The sequence below is a fragment of the Armigeres subalbatus genome, chromosome 3, assembly GCF_024139115.2.
Source record: "Armigeres subalbatus isolate Guangzhou_Male chromosome 3, GZ_Asu_2, whole genome shotgun sequence".
Classification (NCBI taxonomy): domain Eukaryota; kingdom Metazoa; phylum Arthropoda; class Insecta; order Diptera; family Culicidae; genus Armigeres; species Armigeres subalbatus.
In genome coordinates this window covers 98,757,527-98,781,187 of record NC_085141.1, presented here as the reverse complement: position 1 = coordinate 98,781,187, position 23,661 = coordinate 98,757,527, and the positions used below count along the sequence as shown (strand labels likewise).

The window sequence follows — 23,661 nt, the reverse complement described above, 5'->3', positions numbered from 1 at the left end:
TTTAGTTTTTCTTTCAAACAATTTTAGCCTTTCTATAAAACTTAATGCCATTTCGAAAAAAAAAGTATTTTACTTTGGTTATTTAAAAAGACAGGGCCACCGTCTTCGACCAGAGGTCGCACAGACTGAACACTTAACATCTAGCATGAGACAACGGACTGGACATTTACATAAACACCCAGTGGAACAGTGTAGAACTTTTTCGCTTTACGAAAAGTTTTCTCCTTACCGCGGCGGGAATCGAACCCCCGCTCCATAGCACATGCGGCTAGACGATTGACGTCGCTAACCGCACGACCAAGAAGCCCACAGGTTATTTTGAAAATGTATAAAAATATGTACCGAATATTTCCTGGCCCGCCAGCAAGTGACCATTCTGAAAATCGGCCCGTGGCTTGAAAAGGTTGGGCAGGCCTGTCTTAGACTCTAAACTTTCTTTCGTAGACCACTACAACACAATCATTCACAGGGCTAATAACATGTTAGGGTTCATAAAGCGTTTCTGCTATCACTTTTATGACCCATATACAATTAAAACACTTTATGTAGCTTATGTTAAATCAATAATGGAATATCGTATGGTCTCCTTTCTCAATCACGCACGAAGGGAGATTAGAATCTGTACAAAAGCAATAATTTTTACTATTTCCTCTTCGTAAATTAGGGTGGACGGACATCATTTCCACTCCCATCATACAAAGCACGCTGCATGCTTATTGACATACACACTTTGAAAGTGCGGCGTGAAATAACAATGGTTTCCTCCGCAAATGATATCGTTTCGCAACGTGTTGATTCCCCTGAAATCTAATCAAAAATAAACTTTTATATTCCTTCAAGGCAACTTCGAAATCGTACCTTATTCATAACAAACTATCATCGAACAAATTATGCCAAATTTGGACCTTTGAATCGAATAATGGACATTTACAATCAACACTGCGAAGCTAGAACCCCTTTCAAAATCGTTAGATGCTATTCTAAATCTGCTACCATTGCATGAATTTGTGCAGTTAGAAGCGGCAAAGAATATGCAAAAACTTAAACTATTGAAGTTATTCAAGTCAGGCGATTTAGTTGGCCACTTGAGTATCTCACAAAACGTTCAATATGGGCCAGAGATGAATATGAATGGAGACTGAATGAAGCCTGTGGAGAACTATGACATTCCTTATAACATACATGAGCCATCACATATGGATTGGGAAGTCGGAGGTCCCACTTTTCGAGACGGTACCATCAAATTCTATACGGATGGCTCAAAAATTGGAACAAAAACGAGAGCAGGAATGTTCGGTCCTGGGATTGCGATCTCAGATGCAATCGGAAATTATCCAACGGTGTTCCAAGCGGAGATTTTTGCTATAGTGAAATGTCTGCCTAGAGAGGAAATATAGACATGAACATATTTGTATTTTCAAGATGAGTCAAGCGGCCATCAAAGCATTAAGTAGTTTTAAATGTACAACTAAACATATCTGGGAATGCATTCTTTCGTTGCGAAAAGTGTGCCAAGAGAACTCAGAAAACCTGTACTGGGTTCCGGTACATTGTGGCATTGAAGGCAATGAAAAGGCAGACGAGCTTGTGAAACAAGGTTCAAACACACAGTTTATTGGCTCAAATTAATGGCTTATTGCCATAAAAATGGAATTTAAATCCATGGTAGCACAAAGGTTGATGACCAACTGGTTGGTCGCCGAAAAGTGTGTTCAATCAAAGAGATTTATAATTCCCAATGTTTCAGTAACCAAAAAGTTCTTAGAGCTGAATAAGAAAGCTCTTTGCACATTTACTGGCCTAATAACCGGACATTGCCCGAGTAAATATCATTTGAAAAATATTGACCAGGTTCAGAATAATATTTGTCGTTTCTGTAACATCGAACGTGAAACCTCGAAACATCTGCTTTACAGTTGTGATGCATTGTACAAAAGTAGATCTAAATTTCTAAATAGTGGCGTTATGCAACTAGGAGAAGTTTGGACTGCAAATCCTGGTAAGGTAGTGGGTTTTATTAATTCAATTTTTCCGGACTGGAAAAAGACGCGTCTTAGGTTGTTTACTTGATAGATGGTGATCAAACTACAAGATGCTAATACACCCAAAAATTTTTTTACTCGGTTGGTATTCTTTAATTTCCCGGCTACCCTAATTTCTCATAGCTTTTTAAATATTACCTGAATTTTCTTTGATTTTTTGTGAATTTTTTCATGGGGTTAACTCATAGTTTCATCAACGCTAAAGGTCGTAATCAACAAAAACCCACCCGTGTAAAAAAAGAACTGGGTGTAATCAATCAGGGGTGTAACAAAAAAGTTCCACTCAATGGACGCAGTGGTTCCACGCCCCAATTTTAGGGCCCGGAATTTTAGAAGAAGTGCATGAGCAGTCTTTCAGTTGTGCATAATACATCAAAAAAATTAAAGATATCGAAAAACCATTACGAAAACACATTTTCCCTTAAAAACATGTCAATTCGCCATACAAAACACCACACGAGCATACTGCCCATGATTTCATAGTTGACGTAACAACCAGCACCATCGATGTTGGGAAAACGCATTTTTAATAATTTTACCCAAACCATCATATCAATCAACAAAATACATGAACTAATCTGTCTAAATAGGCAATATTAGTAGTTATTTAAAGGCCTCGGGGAATTAATTATTATTCCTTTGATTGAAGTGGTCAAAATATGCATATGACAGTTTATGCGATCAAACAAACGTTTTGTGAAATGTTTGTTCCCATAACATGGCGTAAAAACCAGGCTACTACGTGTGGTTATATTGCGCTAAAAATAATTGTAGTTAGTTCCAACGATTTATTGATTGAAGAAGGAAAATCTTTTGAAAAGTTCGAGTTTCCGGGTTTTTCGGATAGCTCTTTCCGTGAAAATTAAAATTATGTGGTATGGATAAAATTATGTGTGGAAGAGTTCGTGTTGCAAAGAATTTAATCAGTACCGTACGAAGATTTTTGCACTATTACAGCATTAGAATGGTTCTGTAACAAGTGTGCAAGCTGTTACCGTTTTCATGTATTGGCCAAAACCCTCGTTCCAACCAAATTTTAAGCAAAAATGGTGTATGATATAAAAGCACAAAATATCAGACGACAATATCCATATTTGCTCTGAAATATCATGAGGTTATCGGTTAATGGTATTTGGAAGAAGTGATTAATATGTCGTTTTTATCTATAACACATCTTAATATTTAAATTACACTTCGTTGCGTTTTTTTGTTGATATTTTTGCCTGCTCTTTTGAATCTTACATCAAAGTTCATATCATGTTTTATAATTCAGTTCTGTCCGGGTAAGGTAATGAAAAACATGAATAATAATTGCATTGCAATTGTATAAACTAAAATAACAGCCGTAAAATATATTAGGATCCTTCCCGGTAAATGTGCTCGAAATATACATACCAATATTATCAAGCTGAGGTACACATAAAAAGCCATTTAACACGCACTAATTCTCATATGTGGCAGTCCTAAGTCCTCAGTGGCAGACCTCTCCTGCCACGCAAAAAATGAAGCTAGATTTTGGTTCTGATATGCGCTTTTAGAAAATACCCATAAATTACTACACTTTAGTGGAGGAATGGGGATTTAGATAGATCCCATACACAATTTTTATATGCTTATAAAAAATCATTGCTAATCATTGCGTTACATAATTATTTGAATGATCGCGGATGTCTTAAATCAAAACTTTTGGCGACAATATTTAGCAAACAAACATTATTTTATTGATTCAAAAAAATGTAAACGTTTATCTCCAGAGCTACACCTCGATGGATGAAAGCTTATTTTGTCAGATTATACCGTGGATTTCACAAGAAATGCTTGCTTTAACAGGAACTTGCTTTTTAATTTTTATTATAAAATCAGTTACGCCCAAATCATAAAGTAGCCCTGAAATACGACAAAGTAAAACGAAAACCTATGTTGCTCTTAATTAGTGGATTGTGAATGTCGAAAAATATGAGACAGGTTTTTGCTCCATATTGCAGCATGCAATGGAGGTACGTCAACTTATGCGATCAAATGACCATTTTTCCAAAAACAATTATCGCCATAACTCGAATGTTTCCGAACAAAACATGAATATTTTTTCATGGAGCATATGTATAATCGTATGAAGAATCCATATCCGCAAAAAAGTGTGTTTTGGTCATTTTGGCTTATACGTCAACTATGTGATCATGGGAAGCATAGAAACGCATGGTTGTTCACACGGTGTGTATATTCGCTAAGCGAATCATTAGCTTTATTTATTCTTATATTCGTGACTTTTTAAAATAGAATGGTGAATAGATTTTTTTGATTATGAATAAAAATCTTGCCGACAGATAATTATTTTCTGAAGATAAATCAACTATTTCTTACCATTGTTTAGTGAAGTATTTTTATCCTTCTATAACACATCGCAAAAAAAATACATTGATGATAAAATAATATTTTGGATGTTTTATTTCATAACCCTAAGACGCACAAAATAATCCGAAAAAATGCCTGCTTACAAATTGCTGAATACGCATATACACTGTTCATCGGGCAAAAATCATAACAAGTCGTTATCATTTTCAGCGACAGCACCAAACGGATCTGTGGAGTGGGTGGATGGGTGTGTGCTCACATGTGGAGACCGCACCGAGCTAACGAAAACTAATATGCGTGACAGTCGTGAACCGTGGCCAGGCGAAGGCGATGACCTACCACAATAGGTTTTCCTACTGCGGCAAACATTACAGGAGTTGTTTAGAAAACAGAAACCGTGTCATCATAAAACAGAACAGATTATAGTGATATGAAGGATTTAGCAAAATTATGTTTACAAACTGGTGGATTATTTAGAGTGTCATGTTTTCTTTTCCACTCAATCAAAAACAGTGTTTATGCTTCACAAGCTGTCTCTCTATGATCGTAGAGTTACCATATATTGAAGTACAAAAATTTTCGCCTGTTGTTAAACGGGATGTTGTACGAAGTTTTCAACGATAGTCGAAGAACTAGGTCAGTGATAATGTGTGCATTTTTGAACCAAATTATAAGTACAGAAATTATTATGAGTACAGAAACTTTAGTCTACCTTGAATGTTCCCTTTGTGCACCACTAATTGAACTCGTGAAACAGGCGGAATGGAACAGACCTTTCATCTCGTGTCCCAAGGTCCTGCTGGTATCCTTTGTGACGCTCAAATGGGCAAAGGGTGTTTTCTACTGTTTGTTGATCGTTCGAGCGGAGCCCTCATCCGGATGCCGCCGGCTTTCTCTGGTATTGCTCTGTTGAATTACGCGTTCGCATCCGCTATTAATAGACTTCTCTCATCACATGTTTTGCTCCGTTTTGACAAGCATTAAGGCAATTGAACGATGTAAGATCTTGCAAAAACAACTATGGGAATAGGGATATCAATCACTTCTTAACGAAAGCATCATTCGTTTAGAAGTCGTAATTAAATGTTAAAACAGTTTGGCATTTTACCGAATGGTATTAAACGCACTTATTTGGTCTGCTTTTGATCTTGTATTGTCTTGATGACGAAATAGTATTTCTGACGCGATTATCTTTTTTTGCTTTCCAAAAAAAATCATTTTACCCATGTATTTTTTATGTACTTACCGCACCAACAAGTTCAATACTAAAATTGCATGATTCCCTTCAATTTAACGTATAAAAATAGATAATTTTTTAATTATTTAAATATTTTAGATCACTTCCTTACAGTCCACTCCACGTTTCCCCACATGACTTTTTGGTTCACATTTCGGTAGGAGCGTCCAATAATTCTACAGCACCCGAATATCAACATCATTCTGCAGCAGATATTTCCTCTATTCAGCACAAAATAAACAAATTCACATCGTGAAAATATGTATCTTCCTCCTCGTGGAGAGCTCGCGACTGGCGATGCAAATTCCCATTTCCCCTTCTACGTGGGTCCACTTGAAACTTTTACTTTCCTCTATTGCTAGAAAACAGACACGCAAAATTACAATCACGGCACCAACGACCACGAATGAGCTGTCAGACCGCCAGTCACTCCGAGAAGGGTGCTCTGTCGCTCAAAACTTGTGTGCTCATCTAAATATAAAATCACTTCACATCAGGCAAGCCCGTCGTCGACAGGACAGGAGAACGACTTCTTCGCCTTCTGCCCCCGGCATCGATTGCGAGTTAGAACCATAGGTGAAGGGAATCCTTTTACACTTCGACGGCGGTGGTCGAGCTGATGCGATGATGACGACCCATAGTGCGATGCCGATGAGCTTCCCCATCGACGTGGTGTGGTTTCCTCCGATCCGGAAGTGAAATTCGAAAAGTTTTCGACAGGCTAGCTAGGTGTATTAGAAACTGTTGGTTGTGGAAACACGCACGGCCGTAATTTCCCAACTGAATTGGAAATGAGAGCAAATGGAACCATCCGTTGCCGGCTGTTGGAACAGCTGGCGGATTTTATCATGACTGATGTTCAGCGTTTCCTAATCTACATTTTTGAAAATTATGGAATACCAGAGTACCAGCATCGAACAATTTTGCGAAAACTAGCTTCAACCAAATAATATCAAATATTAATGCTGAAAATAGAGGCGCTACCGAGTAGAATGAGAACTACTGTGCTGGCGCTTATTTGATTTCGAAGCAGAACATCACATCATGACGGTGCAATGGTATGTGACACAAAAACGAAAAAATGTCAAATCTGCCAACACAAGAAGCTGTATGTATCACAAGTGTGAAAGCTGAAATTGCTCTGATTCAAATGCTGGTGTTGTTGTTTCTTTAACGATTCTGCTGGCCCAGAAGCAATAAAAAATTACCGACAACGATGCTCTGAGTTATAGAATAAGGCAGAGTGTGGGAGATATTTTTATCGCATACATATTTTCCATTGATTTTTCACTGTTCGTTTTCAAGTTAAACCTGATTAGTTTCAATTTGAACTATTGTGCGTATGTCTGTAATTAATAAATGTTGCAATAGAGTATGGTAAGGCAAGAGTACGTACTCAGATTGACAGAAATACAGCAGAGCACTTTTAAAATAAGGTTTCAACTATAAATTCTTATCGATAAAAGCATTGGATTGTGGTGACAAAAACGCAGGAGCGTTAGTTTTTGAAACGGGAATGCATACTTCCACCGGTGATGCATACTTCCACCCACACCTTCACAAAATAGTTTTTTTATTCTTTCCACCAAGTTTACACACTAAGGAAGACCTTCCCTCTAATAAAATTCCAACAGTCGTATCCACTTTAGTCGTTGAAATACGAAAAGCCAAAGTTAGGCGGTTTACCGGATTTTGCTAATTCGGTTCAAAAATTGGGGTGCCTCTTCGCTTCATCGTTAATGCCCGATAGGTTTTCACATACAGCTTTTGGGGGGTGTCTGCAAGATCTGGTCCCCATTCTGGGGAAGGACCCCGATACGTCACCGTTTACCATCCAGGAGAATTGGCAGAAGCCATACTTCCAGTATTTAAGTATCCTAGGGATGAACATGAGGACCTTCATGGTGCGGTGCCTTCAAGGAGTCAAAGAGAAGCCGACTTGGCACTCTTCATGATCAAGAAATCCGTTCATCGTTTCTAAGATGATTAATTCAACTCAACCTTCCCGAAGGTAAATTTAGGCCTGAGGCGTTCAAGGCTTAAAGCTCAAAGCCACTTTGACAAGATGCTGAAGATGGAGAAGCTAGAGGCAGGGATTGAATCCAAAAGAGAATAAGAAAGTCTCTCACTTATCATCTCTGTATACATATACTATATGTAGCATACCGCGAGAGACTTTTTTCGCAAACTGTCATGATATAGAACTGATTCAGGAGGCTATACCTCATGATAAATTTTCTTTTAAAATGCTCCAAACGCGAGGAGAACTGGTTCTCATAATGCATTTAAACTTGTTCTATACAGCTGCGCGGTCCTCAACACAAAGTGAGCGAGAGCAAAGCAAGAATCATCACTTCTCTGTGGGGACTGCCTATCTCCGATTCTGTTTTATCGCACATGTATACAACAGCACATTGATGACAGTCATTTATGTGTGTATTTGTGCTTCTGACGTGCTTTCAAAAAGCTCGAAAAGCGGTGTTTGTTTTAAACATGTCCGATTACGGAAATTATCTGAGACAATCGGAAACCTGCAGTTCGCTAAAACTAATCAGGGATGCTGAACTTACTGAAAACTCCGGTGAGATCAATCCATGTTATACTGTTATGTTGTTGAAATTTATTGTTTTCTGTCTCGCCTCTCACGTCCTTCGAAGTCAACATATTTATAAGCCTTACTAATCTGTCCTTAAAAGCATATCTGTCCCATATAGAGAGATAATCAAGCAAATATGGGACACTAATGTTATGAACTAAATATCGGCAACAAGCCATTTTATGAGACAGATTCGAACAGCTGATCGAAATTTTGAGTGGACGGCTCGGTCTTTGTTTTGGTAAATTTGCATGCAAACCATCATCAATTCGCCATCATCATCATCATTTCATTTCATTTTCGCAAATGTTCCTTGTAAAATGTAAATATTAGTATTTGGTCTCCTGTCATTTGAGCTTTCTATAAAATGGCTTACTATGATATCTGTTCGATTTCCATGCGTTCCTGTTTCCAAAATTTCAGCAACAAGCTCCCAAGTTACCCAACAGATGGCTTTAGAAAGTTCGAGATTGCAAAAGCTGAATCAAACAATCATCATAAGGGAAGCTGCCAACAATCAATCGCCTGTTTTGACCATGCTTACAGCGGCACACTAGGAGTTAACTTTCTGAAATCAGTATGGCGAAAGGCATCTAAGGTTCGATTTCTTAAAATTAAACAGCTTCATCGAAAAAATATTTGGTAGGCGTAGTAGGTAGTAGCGGACACCTTCCTACACTACTGGTACCAAATATTTTTTCGTGAAAAGTTCCTACTTTTGAGAAATCCCGCTTTAGATGCCTTTCGCCATACAAGTTCCTGGCGGTTAACTCATGCTGGCTACTTTGCGCATATACTATAGCGCCTGGAAGTGGCAGCGGCGATTAGGAAATCAGCCACTGCCAATAATTCATTAGAAATAGTATCTCACTCGCACCTGTTTGCAGTGTCAATATTTAGGTGGAAGCATCATGTAGTAGTCGATGGCCTGGTAGCTATATTGAATTCAAATGATTGAATTTTAGGTCGAATTGGATGTTCGAAAGAATTCCCTCTGGTATTACGTAGCTTGAATGTATTAAGCTTCGCTTCGACTGAGAATATAATAAAGGATTCATCAAATCAACGCGTTCAGACCGTCTCCGTCATTTGAACTAGTGTTCTGATTAAGAATTTAGAGCGAAGCGTAGCGTTGAGGGCCACACTGAGTGGATGCCTTTTGATAGATTTTCCCATGGAACCCATAAATCCCATATAGGAATTTGCGGATTAACTTTTATATCAACAATTATACAGGAAACATATTTACATACATTGCTTTACAGTTGATATAGTTACATTAAGTACCAATAAGTATCGGACATCTGCTAAGCCTACCCGTAACGCTGGGTAGACACCTTTACGTGGTGCGTTACGGGGTAAGTTGCTAATTTTCAGGATTATCGGCTTTCAGTCGCGTGGGGGTGTTGGTGATTTCGGGTCATTGCCACATTTCGACAACCCCCGGATCGAAACGTTGGCAATGATTTGAAGTTATCAGCATTTTCATGTGACTGAGAGCCGAGAGTCCTGAAAATTAGTTACGGGGTAAGGTCTACCACGGTTACAGGCGGGTCCTGACCCAACGAATACCTTCCCAGTATCCAACTCCGTGGTACTTTATGAGTGGTACCGTGGTACGTGGTACAATATTACTTATTTTATTTTCATATATTTATTTTTTCATATACATTTATGTTTTCATATTTTCATACTTTTGTTTTCTCATATTTTTATTTTCATAGCCTGTACACAGGATTTTGTTTTTACGCGATTTTTTTCGCTCGTATCAAAAAATCCAGAATGAATCGAGGAAAAATCGCATGACAATTAGTATGCGTTGAACATTTGGGATGAGTGGAGGATTGAGAGGGTGTAAATCGTGTGAAAACAAAATCCAGTGTATATATAATAGTGTGAAAGTGTGAAGTTATTTTCATATTTTATACTTTCTTATTCTTATGCTTCCATGTGTTATATTCTCATAATTTTGCTTGTTTAAATGTTTATCTCTTATATTTCCATATGTTCATGATTTATATTTTAATATACGCATATTGTCATATTCTGCTACTTTCATATTTTTATATTTTCTTATTTTCAAATTTATATATTTTCATTTTGTTATATATTCATATGTTTATGTTTTCATTCTTTAATATTTGTTTTTATCATAAATGTTCATGTTCATGTTTTCATTTTCAGAAACATTGGGTGCTGACGAAGATTCTGAAGCAGCATCACACTAAAAAGTCTAATATTACTACAATTTATTATTTCAGAAATATGCCGCAGATTGCAAAATCAATGCAATTGTTTTTCAAAATCTATTTTTTCATATTACATTCAAGAACAAAACATAACCTTTTACAATATCAATATCAATAAAAATATAATATTTACGCTTTTTCGCCAAGAAAAGCACCCCTAATAACCCATCCAAACTCCAACTCCAGATACCTATGAAGGTCGCGCGAGTTCTCCGTATCTTCTTAAGTAGGTATCTAATCAACACTTCCCACCCAAATCCCCACTGATCGTAAGGACCTGGCCAGGTGTTGAACAAAGGGATCGTTGAATGAAAAACATGCCAAGCCCCAGGCTGTTTTTCTGGCGCATCTAACGTCCCTATCGACAGCCAACCCAGGATAGTGTGCGGTCAGATATGCTATGCTATGCTATGCTATGCTATGTATACAACAGCACATTGATAAAACTGAAGTGGCTGCCAGGTGGAAGCAACACTTCGAGACTTTGTTGAATGGAGAAAGTGACGGTGCATCGGTGAACAGAATAAATATTATCGACGATGGACAAGCTGTGGAGTCACCTACACTAGATGAGGTTAAAAAAGCTGTTAAAGTGCTGAAAAACAATAAGGCTGCGGGGAAGGACCAGCTCCCGGCTGAACTTCTCAAACATGGCAGTGAGCAGCTTTATGAAGTTCTGCACCATATTATGTCGAAAATATGGGAAGACGAAGAAATGCCTGTTAGCTGGTTGGACGGCCTCATTTGCCCTCTCTTTAAGAAAGGGCACAGACTAGAGGGCGCCAATTACCGAGGAATAACCCTCCTTAATTCGGCGTACAAAATTATGTCCCGTATTCTGTTCAACAGATTGAGACCGCATTAAGAGTCCTCCGTCGGCGAATACCAAGTAGGTTTTCGTGAGGGCCGATTAACGACGGATCAAATGTTTACCCTGAGACAAATCCTTGATAAATTCCGGGAGTACAACTTGCAGACACATCATCTGTTTATTGATTTCAAGGCGGCGTACGATTCAGTGAAACAGAATGAATTATGGCAAATTATGCTTGAACATGGTTTTCCGGCGAAACTGATACGGCTGATTCGTATAACGTTGGACGGATCGAAATCAAGTGTAAGGGTTGCGGATGAAATATCGACGTCCTTTGTTACCTTAGATGGATTAAAGCAGGGTGATGCACTCTCGAACCTACTATTCAATATAGCGCTCGAGGGAGCGATAAGGAGAGCTAGTGTGCAAAGAAGCGGTACCATTATCACAAAATCGCATATGCTCCTGGGATTTGCGGACGACATCGATATTATCGGAATTGATCGCCGTGCCGTGGAAGAGGCTTTTGTGCCTTTTAAGGGGGAGACAGCGAGGATTGGACTCACGATCAATACCAGCAAAACGAAGCACATGATCGCTGGCAATCAACGTGGGTTCATTAGTGGTGGTGGTAGCGAAATGGTGCTGGATGGTGAAAAATTTAAAGTGGTAGAAGAATTTGTGTATCTTTGAACATTAGTGACGTGCGATAATGATGTTACCCGCGAGGTGAAAAGGCGTATTGCAGCTGCTGGAGGCTGATGCAAATAGGGCTTATTGCGGACTTCGTAACCAGCTTAAGTCCCGTAGTCTGCAAACGAAAACAAAACTCGCGCTGTATACTACTCTGATTCTTCCGGTGGCTTTATACGGCCATGAGACATGGACGTTAAAGGAGGCTGATCTGAGAGCTCTCGGAGTGTTTGAGCGTAAGGTGCTGCGGACAATACTCGGCGGTAAACAGGAGAACGGTATCTGGCGGTGTCGCATGAATCACGAATTGTACCAGGTGTATAAAGGGCTGGATATTATTAAGCTTATACAACACGGCAGACTACGGTGAGCTGGTCATGTTGTTCGTATGCCGGAAGAACGTCAAGCGAAGATAATACTTAGTAGAGAAGCCGGAAGAGGCCGCAGGCTTTGTGGAAGGCCGCGTACACGATGGCTCCATTCGGCGTAGGTTCATCGAAGAGCTGTAGCCCATCAAGTATCAAGTAAGAATATAAGTTTGATAAATTTGTTATCATGGCTTGTTATGATTCGGACCAGTTTTTTTCTCTCTTTTACCGTTGTTCGTTTTCTATCGAGAGCGATTTCTGCAAACCCTGTAGAAAACGCATAGTGATGCCACTCAATACAAAACACGGAAAAAAGTCTTTGCTATCACTTTTTTGTCAACTGATTTTATTGCAAAAAAAAGCTTATTCGATGCGGGTTAGGGACAAAAGGTCGAAAGACAAAAGGTCGAAGGTACAAAAGGTCGAACGACAAAAGGTCGAAAGACAAAACCTCGAAGGGGCAAATGGTCGAAATGGACAAAAGGTCGAAACGGACAAAAGGTCGAAATGGACAAGAAACTTAAACGAATAGAATGGATGGATTATTTTCATTTTGTTGTGGATTCAATCATAGGAATTACTCCTTCTTTGAAAGTTGCTCATTCTTTAACGTTTCGTTTGATAATATTTTTATATAGTAGTTCACTTTCGAAACTTTTTCCAGAGTTTGTAATTATTTAAAAAGTTGCCCATGAGAATTTACCTTTTTTTTAACAATAAGTATTTGCAAGATTGCAGACAATATTTATTTTTATTAACCCGAGTAGGGGAAATTAACTCAATAAACACCTCAGTCTGAACTAGCCTTGCATAAGATGTAAAATGTTACCAAAAATTTACATGCACAATACTTCAGGCAAAACATACTCGTTTATTACAATACCAAACGCATCACAAATTATCATTCGTTGGGTATTTAAATACCTCAGCATGTTATGCCTAAATGCCTAAATGTTATGCCATATTAATTTTTGGTATTATTTTTTTTTATGTTTTACCTCTTGTGCACGGCTAGTTCATACCAATTTCTGTTATCAAGGTCGTCGCTTCTGCTTTGAAAGTCATCCTTCTAGCAAATTTCTTGCGAATGCAGCGAGTTGTTCTTTAATCACTTTTTGTCCCTTTCGACCTTTTGTTCCTTGCGACCTTTTGTTCTTTCGACCTTTTATCCTTTCGACCTTTTCTGTCCCTTTCGACGTTTTGTCTTTTCGACCTTTTGTCATTTCGACCTTTTATCCTTTCGACCCTTTGTCTTTCGACCTTTTGTCATAGATTCGTCCGGGGAACACAGGGCTTAACCTTTCCATCCCTGACATTTGTTTTTAAGGGCTTTAAGGGTTCCTGGGCCACTCGGGTTCAATCCGGCCACTATCCCGGGGACCTCCAGAATGGCCTAAACTGAGCCAAAATATGTCGTGCGACACCTTAAATTTCATGATTTCACAAAACAATGATCAGAATGATATATTCAGGATTACTGGGCCACTCTGGTTCAATTTGGCCACATCGACCATCATCCTGGTGACATCCAGAATGCTTTTTTTTCTAAACCGAGTCAAAATAAGTCGTATGATACCTAAACCCTAGAAGCACACACACACTTAATTTTTTTGCCGGGATCTCAGGAATATGTTGAACTTTTATCGAGATTCGCACAACCCAGCCTCAGAAAACACGTTTTTTGCCGAGATTTCTTTCAAAATTGCTGAAAATCAGAAAATAATTTGCCGAATCCAGCTAACAAACGTTATTTTTGCCGAGAAATCAGTTTTTATTTTGCTGGGCAAACGACTGTGCGGATTTTGCCGAGCTGCAGAAATCAAAACTGAGTGTGCATGTTCCAAATAGGTTACCGCAACTCATATATGACTGAATGTCTGAATTCACTGAATTGCTTGAATCAAGTTGCTGCCACCAATTTTGTCCGACTTGTGCTGCTCGGGAAACTTCATGAATTTACAAAGTAATGTTCTGAATGATATTTTCAGAGTTTCTGGGCCACTCGGGTTCAATCCGGCTACAATCCATGCGACCTCCAGAATGACCAACTATGTGTTGTATTGGAAATGGAACAGCGGACGCAAATCTGATTGCTGATGAAAAATCCGAGCACGACCCTGATAGATGTTTTGGAGGCCAACAACGCTGTCAAAAACAGCGATTCTGGACGAGACTCCGAAAACTGTTCACCAGTATTAATTTCTGCTTCCAATGAGCAAAACATATCGCCGGCTCCTACTCATCTCAGTCACTGTATCTCTAATTTAACTGGAGCGCAATCATCGACCACTTCGCCAATACTTCTACCAATGCAATGTCAACGTCGCCGATATCGGGGGCAGGAACCGTATCACTTTATTATCAGAACGTAGGGGGATGTTTGCAGACGCTCGAATAGTAGTCTCCAACGATGTGGAGGAACTCTAATGACAGCTAAATGCTCTCCAACAAGTGTGACGGTTCATGTATTGGAGAGTGAAACACTTGCGCAGGTTGTTGTGAAGGTCAAACTTACCTATAAATCCGTTTACATCTGTGGCATTTACTTGAGGCCGAACAGTGATCCCGATAAATTTGTTGCGCATTTCGACTGTGTAAATCAAATCGTCAACATAGCTACCCCCTGTGACACCATAATCGTAGTTAGGGATTACAACCTTTCTCGGCTCGAATGGTTATATGATGACGAAGTGGAAGGATACCTGCTAACCAACGCTTCTTCCGAGCAAGAGTTAACTCTAACAGAAACTTTGCTAGCTAGTGGCTTGAAGCAAATCTGCAATGTATCAAATTCGAACGGAAGACTTCTTGACTTGGACTTTGTAACGAAGCAGAGCTTATTGAAGCACCATATTAAATTTTAAGTCTGACCGCCACCAAAACCGTTCGTTCTACGTCTGGACTTTCGTAACACGGTTCATCATCTCCAAACCATTGAATCGGTGTTCGAAAATCTCCGTAGCTGAAATTTCCAAAACATTAGGAGCTGACGATCCATCGAAAGGTCCAGGTCCAGATAGACTACCTCCTGTTTTCATTCAACGATGTGCTGACATATTAGGATTGCCAGTTTGCATTTTGTTCAACATGTCGTTTGTGTTAGGAATCTTCACAGATGAGTGGAAAGTATTACTCCAATTCATGAGGCGGGTAGCTCCCATAATGTTGAGAACTATATTTTGTCCAATTGTAATATATTGTCCAATCTCGAATCCTATTTCTACTCAAACTGCTCATTCGTGAACGTTTGTATGTGGCTGCTAAACCTGTTATCTCTGAGTACCAACATAGCTTTGTACGAAATCGCTCAACTCAGCATTTACATAGACTTTCGATAAAGCTCCTCACCGAATAACTTTAAAGACATTAAAACGTTTCAGATTTCCTGACTGGACTGTCACTTGGCTGCCTTCTTACCTGATTTGTAGGTCATCCTTCCCGAGCAGCACAATTCAGACCGATTTGGTTGCTATAACTCAAATACGACTGAATCTGGTTATGCAGAAGTCACATAAGCTGGTGTATGCTCGGGTTCGTTAAATTAGGCACTGTCTCATCCAATACATATCCTACGCCATCCGGAGTGCCACAAGGCTGTCACCTAGAGCAGCTGATTGTCATCATATTCGTGAACGATTTATGCTGTAAACTTCAATCTCATCGCCTCATGGACGCCGACGATTTGAAAATATTTCGAATTATTCAATCGTTGACAGATTGTCTTGCGCTGCAACAAGATCTAGACGGCATAGCCAACTGCCAGTAAGATCTAGATAATAAGATCTAACTGCAACAAGATCTAGATGGCATAGCCTACTGCCAAGGATTTCGCCGTACTAGGCTTCATGCGCCGGAACGCTGCAGATTCTGATGGCGTTTAAGGCTGCCTTACACCTCGGGAAAATTTTCCGCCGGATTTTGGTCGATGGTTGCGATGTTTTCGGGATTTGAGCACGGAAAATCAAAATCCCGGCCCCATTTAAAATGCACGGGGACCAAAATCCGGCGGAAAATTTTCCCGATGTGTAAGGTAGCCTTTACTCCCTGAAAAGCCTGTACTGCTGCCTCGTGCGAAGTATACACACTTAAAATAAATCGCCGAATTCGGTAAAATTTTACCGAAATCTCAACAGCAGAACTGTTCGGTAAATAATTTTACTGATTTTCGGTGATTTTGACAGTTGAACAATGGAAAAATAACAAAAAATCTGTAAAATAATTACAGATCTGCTGTTGAGATTTCGGTAAAATTTACCGAATACTGTGAAATGAGTTAAGTGTGTACTCGAATCTGCTGTGCAGGTATGTTCGCCCTATCACGAAATCCAGGGGTGGCATTGCGCACCTCGACTGGATACGATCAAACCATGCAAACTGTCATACGAAAGAGCTGTCGAAAGGAGATGCGCAATGAGGCCCCAGATGACGCGAATCGCAAGGCTCCAACGCAGTTTCGTTCATTTTGCCGTCAGGCGATTGCTGTCGAATAATGCTTTGAGGTTACCGCACTACGAAGAACGATGCCAACGGATTCGACTCGAAACCATTCGACAACGACGCGGGTATTTGCATTTGACATTATAAACAACCACGTGGACTGCCAAGAGCTTTTGGAACAAGTTAACTTTCATGTTCCTGCCCGCCGCTCCACTATGGGGAAACAGGTGACCGAAAATCAAAGATCGACTTTCTCCGATTCATAATTAAAGTTGACCTACTAAAAGCTAATGCTTGAACTCCAGAATATCAGCATCATATGACGGAAGCGTACTTTTAGGCAGTAATCTATGAAACTGATCATATTTGACGAATTTATGATCCTGAAATAATTATTATTATTTAATCAGACTAAGGCCGAAGTGGCCTGTGCGGTATATAATAGTCTTCTCCATTCGGCTCGGTCCATGGCTACACGTCGCCAACCACGCAGTCTACGGAGGGTCCGCAAGTCATCTTCCACCTGATCGATCCACCTTGCCCGCTGCGCACCTCGCCTTCTTGTGCCCGTCGGATCGTTGTCGAGAACCATTTTCACCGGGTTACTGTCCGACATTCTGGCTACGTGCCCGGCCCATCGAAGTCGTCCGATTTTCGCGGTGTGAACGATGGATGGTTCTCCCAACAGCTGATGCAATTCGTGGTTCATTCGCCTCCTCCACGTACCGTCCGCCATCTGCACCCCACCATAGATGGTACGCAGCACTTTCCTTTCGAAAACTCCAAGTGCGCGTTGGTCCTCCACGAGCATCGTCCAGGTCTCGTGTCCGTAGAGGACTACCGGTCTAATTAGCGTTTTGTAGATTGTCAGTTTGGTACGGCGGCGAACTCTATTCGATCGGAGCGTCTTGCGGAGTCCAAAGTACGTACGATTTCCAGCCACTATGCGTCTCCGAATTTCTCTGCTGGTGTCATTTTCGGCAGTCACCAGTGAGCCCAAGTACACAAATTCTTCTACCACCTCGATTTCGTCACCACCGATGCAAACTCGCGGTGGGTGGCTCACATTGTCTTCTCTTGAACCTCTTCCTATCATGTACTTCGTCTTCGACGTGTTGATGACTAGTCCGATCCGCTTGGCTTCCCTCTTCAGTCTGATGTAGGCTTCCTCCATCTTCTCAGAGTTACGTGCCATAATATCTATGTCGTCGGCGAAACCAAATAGCTGGACGGACTTATTGAAAATTGTACCACTCGTGTTAATCCCTGCTCTTCGTATTACCCCTTCCAAAGCGATGTTGAATAGCAAACACGAAAGACCATCACCTTGCCGTAACCCTCTGCGGGTTTCGAAGGGACTCGAGAATGCCCCTGAAACTCGAACTACGCACATCACCCGATCCATCGTCGCTTTGATCAACCGTGTCAGTTTATCCGAAAAACCGTGTTCGTGCATTAGCTGCCATAGCTGGTCCCGATCGATTGTATCATATGCGGCTTTGAAGTCGATAAATAGATGATGTGTGGGCACGTTGTATTCGCGGCATTTCTGCAGTACTTGGCGAATGGCGAACACCTGGTCCGTGGTAGAGCGTTCGCCCATAAAACCCGCCTGGTACTGCCCCACGAACTCCCTTGCAGTTGGTGCTAGTCGACGGCATAAAATCCTGAAATAAGCCCTTATGATAAAAATTATTCAATATAATTCAATTATATGGAATTTGTGCCAGTATTGTACTAAGAGCTATTTTGAGGCCTCCAAAACATCTTGAAGGCCATACGGTAGTAACGCTAAATTTGATAACTTTGGACCCATATCCTCCCGCTTCCCCTCTGTTTCCATATTCTAGGATACCTTCTACAAACTTTTCTAACATTCTATTAGAATTGGAAATGAACGGAAAAACTCGTTTCTTACAAATAATCAATTCATTCCTATCACATTGGCTACTCATTACCCAAGACGAACCTCTGCCATAGAACATTACCCCCAAAATCCAATTAAATTCCACATGAATCCGTAGCATGTGCAGAGGTGTACTCGGCTTACTGGGAACGAGTGACTGTGCAAATTTAGGTTGGAAAGCAACTACCATGCTTCATCCATTGGTTCCCTGTGCAATCGTAATTGCTGATCTGATCATTCGCGTGCAATTACGTGCAATTACGATTGTTCTGATCATTCGTGTGGGCTGCAAAATGGTGAGTTGACATCCGGGAAGGGGCGCCTAACATAGCTCTGGTCCTCACAAGTTCCAATACTCACGCTTCCACGGGTCTTCCGATGACAATTGACCGCCAGCTAAGGGTTGCGTACTTAGCTGGTAGTGCAGCCTGGGCACTGTTGTCCTTCTGACATCAGCTAGAGTGAGAGGGTGCGTCCTGTGGGGTCTGCCTAGGATGTGGTGGGGTTCGACAGTGGGTTCTGTTGAACTCCTATAAAAAGCTGCATGTGTCCCCAAGCAGGCCCTATCAAAGCGACCGTTTACCGCTCAAAGCGCACTAGCCTAGTCCTGGTGTTGGGTGGGACTTTAAACAAATTTGACCCGACTGATCGAGCGTCTGTTCACCAAGGAGGTGCGGCTCCAACAGCGTCTGTTCTGGCATCCAGCGGCTGAGTATGAAAAGCTATTCCCCGGAAGCTATACCTAAGATGGCAGCCCCATCCCGGTGGATAGGGAACCTTGGGCCAACAACCTACTGTTCCCGAAACATCAATTTGTTAGAGAATCCGATAATGAAAGAATGCGAACTGATTTTACGGCGACGACTCTTAGCGCGATACAACGGACACGAATAGGAACATGGAACGTTTTAACCCTAGCCCAGCAGGGTAAATTGGCACAACTTGCCAATGAGGCACGCCGCATGAAGCTTGAGATCCTGGGACTGAAGTGAAGTCCGTTGGCAAAACTTTGGAGAACACAGAACGCCGTCGGGACAAGTTCTGCTATACTCTGGTTTACGAGGTGAACACGCTCCCCGGCATCGCGGAGTTGGCTTCCTACTAAGCGCTCAGGCACACTTTGCGCTTATGAAGTGGGAACCTTTAAGTGAAAGAATAATCGTTGCCAGATTTAGAACACCGGTCCGAAACGTTACTATAATCCAATGTTATGCGCCAACCGATGCTGCCGATCTGCAAGACAAAGAGAACTTCTACAGTCAACTCAATGCCGTCGTAGATAGAAATCCGAAGGGTGATATCAAGATCTGTTTGGGCAACTTCAATGCGAAGATCGGATCCATGGTCTCGGGACGCCACGGTCTCGGAGAAATGAGCGAAAACGGAGAGCTGTTCGCAGAATTTTGTGGTAATAACGACATGGTGATCGGGGGATCGCTCTTCCCTCATCGACCGGTTCACAAGGTCACGTGGGTCTCCCGTGACAGCTTTACAGAAAATCAAATCGACCACATCTGCATCAGCCGAAAATGGAAACGGAGCCTTCTTGATGTACGGAATAAACGTAGTGCCGATATCGCGTCTGATCATCACCTCCTCATCGGCGAAATACGTCTGCGCATTGCGCGGATTCGTCGGCAGGAGGAAAGAGTTGGACGACGATTCAACACACGCCGACTGGAAGATGCCACGGTGAAACGGTCCTTCGTTGAAGAACTGGAGACGCGTGCTGCAGATATTCCGGAAGGTGGCAGCGTGGAAGACCAATGGTCCGCCATCAAGAATGCCTTCATGGCCACCAGCGAGAACAATCTGGGTGAACTACGCACCCAGAGAAAACAATGGATCACCGATGAGACCTGGAGGAAGATAGAGGAGCGAAGAGAAGCCAAAGCCGCGATAGAGCAATCGAAAACCAGAGGAGCCAAAGTCTTAGCCCGTCAACGATACGCGGCTCTTGAGAAGGAAGTAAAACGCTAATGTCGACGGGACAAGCGAGCGTGGGCATGCTCTCTGTCCGACGAAGGAGAGAGAGCCGCCGCAACCGGGGACATTCGCCTCCTCTACGATATCTCACGACGCTTAAGCGGGGCGAAGATGAATGCAACGATGCCTGTGAAAGACGCGAATGATCAGTTATTGACCGACCCAACTGACCAGCTGAAACGCTGGTTCGAGCACTTCGAACAACTTTTTCAAGTGCCAGCCAGGCCATCACCACCTCGACATGATCTGCCTAGGAGCCGACGTATAACACGCGTCAATACCGAAGCTCCATCACTGCTAGAGATTCAAACAGCCATCCAAAGCATGAAATCGAATAAAGCCCCAGGGGTCGACCGCATATCAGCCGAGATGCTCAAAGCTGACCCCATGACATCCGCTCAACTACTGCATCGTTTATTTCGTAATATCTGGGACACCGCAACTTTCCCGGTCGACTGGATGCAAGGTATCTTAGTGAAGGTGCCCAAAAGGGTGACCTGACTGTATGCGATAACTGGCGAGGCATTATGTTGCTGTGTACCGTTCTCAAAGTTCTGTGCAAAATTATCCTAGCCCGGATTCAGGAGAAGATCGATGCGACTCTCCGGCGGCAGCAAGCCGGATTCCGTGCCGGAAGATCCTGTGTGGACCATATTGTCACGCTCCGCATCATTCTGGAGCAGGTCAACGAATTCCAAGAGTCCATTTACTTGGTATTCATTGACTACGAAAAAGCTTTCGACCGTCTCAATCACGAGAAAATGTGGGGCGCCCTGAGACGCAAGGGAGTTCCTGAGAAAATCATCGGCCTCATCGAGGCACAGTACGAGGCCTTCTCGTGTAGAGTGCTGCACAATGGGGTCTTGTCCGACCCTATCCGGGTCGTAGCTGGTGTGAGGCAAGGATGTATTCTATCACCGTTACTGTTCCTCATCGTAATCGACGAGATTCTGGTAGATGCGATTGACCGTGAACCAAACCGCGGGCTGTTATGGCAGCCTATAACCATGGAGCACCTAAACGACTTCGAATTGGCGGATGATGTTGCACTCCTCGCGCAACGGCGCTCTGATATGCAGAGTAAGCTCAACGACCTTGCCGAGCGCTCCTCTTCGGCAGGTTTAGTCATCAACGTCAACAAAACCAAATCGTTGGATGTAAACACGGTGACTCCTTCCAGTTTCACAGTAGCCGGGCAACCAGTGGAGAATGTTGAAAGCTTCCAATATCTTGGTAGCCAAATGGCATCAGACGGCGGTACCAAGATCGACATAGGCGCACGGATAAAAAAAGCAAGGGCTACCTTTGCGAGTTTAAGAAATATCTGACTAAGCAGGCAGATAAGTGAACGCACCAAAATACGAATTTTCAACTCTAACGTGAAATCTGTGCTGTTATGCGCTAGCGAAACATGGTGTGTATCAGTGGAGAACACTCGGCTGCAGGTGTTCATTAACAGATGCCTGCGGTATATAATTCGGTCACCAGAGGCCGATAGCAACAGAAATTCGGGATCGGAAGTGGGGCTGGGTCGGCCACACTCTACGTAGGGGCGGAAACGAAATCTGTAAACAAGCATTAGACTGGAACTCAGCGGGACATCGCAGCAGAGGCAGACCCAGAGGCTCATGGCGGAGAAGCCTCAATAAAGAAATAAAAGAAATCGACCGAAATCTAACCTGGCAACAGGTTAAAGCGATAGCCGGGTAACGCTCAGGATGGAGATCTTTCAAGTCGGCCCTTTGCACCAACGAAGGTGTACAGGACCCATAAGTAAGTAAGTGATCATTCGCGGAGTAGCAACTACGAAATGAAAGGTGCACTACTTTTCAAATATGTCTACAGCAGATGTTCTAGGTTTCAAATATTCTGGAGTAAGTCTGTCAACTGATTCTGTTACCAAACAGAAAGCAACCCAGCATGTCTGTAACAATCACTAGCATTGCGAGTTATCCACTGTTCAAATAAGTCTATAGCAGATGTCCTAGGTTATCCAAATTGTTCTGTAGATAACACAATTGGTCCGGCAGCTCAACTATGCTTGTTACCAAACCCAAAACGAACCAGCATGTCGATACCAGAACTTCTTGCATTTCAAATTAGCTCATTGCAGACATTATAGATGGTATCAGGTCATTACGCCGATTGTCATTAAGCCCAATGGTCATCAGCCCGAATAAGGTATCCCGGGGCAAGTGGGACCTAAAAAACGCTAGTTCAGCAAAACTGTTAACGCATACTTGGAAAACAGGGTATTTCAGAACATCAATCACGGATACATCATTACATGCTTCCGTTGTTGAAGTGTAGACGTATTGGTAGCCATTTATTCAATTAAAAAAAATATTGTTAGTGACAGAAATAAATTTACCTGTAGGACCCACTTACCAATTCAAACGGGACCTATTCTGCTTTATATTGTCGAACGAAACTAATTTGAAGAATGTAGATATAATGTTCATATTATTTCTGATTCGTAGTATTTTCATATCATGGATAGAGGTTGGTTACTTGTCGGACTTTAGTTTTTGTAACAACAAAGGGATTATGTTAGCAGATATGAAAACAAGACAACAGCCGTTTTACTGTTCAATTGACTGTTGTCTTGTTGTCCATTAGCTTGGTTTCTCTTTTCGAATGAATATTTCGCTGTTCAGATCACAAATTATTACATTAACCAGTACTTCAAAAAAAGCATTTTTATTCAGCGTATGCGCAGTGTTCTAAATTTGTAATAGAATCAAATAGCCAATTTATGTGTTAAGCAAATCAGAATATCTGTGAATCTGATGCGAAGTTTGAAAATAACAAAACACAAGACAAAACGTGTTGACCTATTGTAGTTGACCTATAAATAGGTTATTTGCACTGCAAACGGAAAAATATCGCAAAGTAATAACCATTGCTCTTTTTTATGTGGGAGATAATTTTCAGAATGTAAATTTCGCATTTGGTAATTATCTGTACAATACTTTTTAACA

At 41.6% G+C, this 23,661-nt stretch overlaps 1 protein-coding gene across 5 annotated transcripts in view; it reads right to left on the bottom strand.

Annotated features, from left to right (window-relative positions):
- Positions 1 to 23,661, bottom strand: part of LOC134228095 (uncharacterized) — a 94,257-nt gene that overhangs the window by 54,262 nt on the left and 16,334 nt on the right. The window contains exon 1 of one of the 5 annotated variants that reach the window (XM_062709876.1): positions 5,641 to 5,973. The exons of the other annotated variants lie outside the window; for them this stretch is intronic. The gene's annotated coding sequence lies outside the window, so the exon portion shown is untranslated. Of the gene's footprint in view, positions 1 to 5,640; positions 5,974 to 23,661 lie in introns of those variants that run through there. 5 annotated transcript variants of the gene reach the window in all.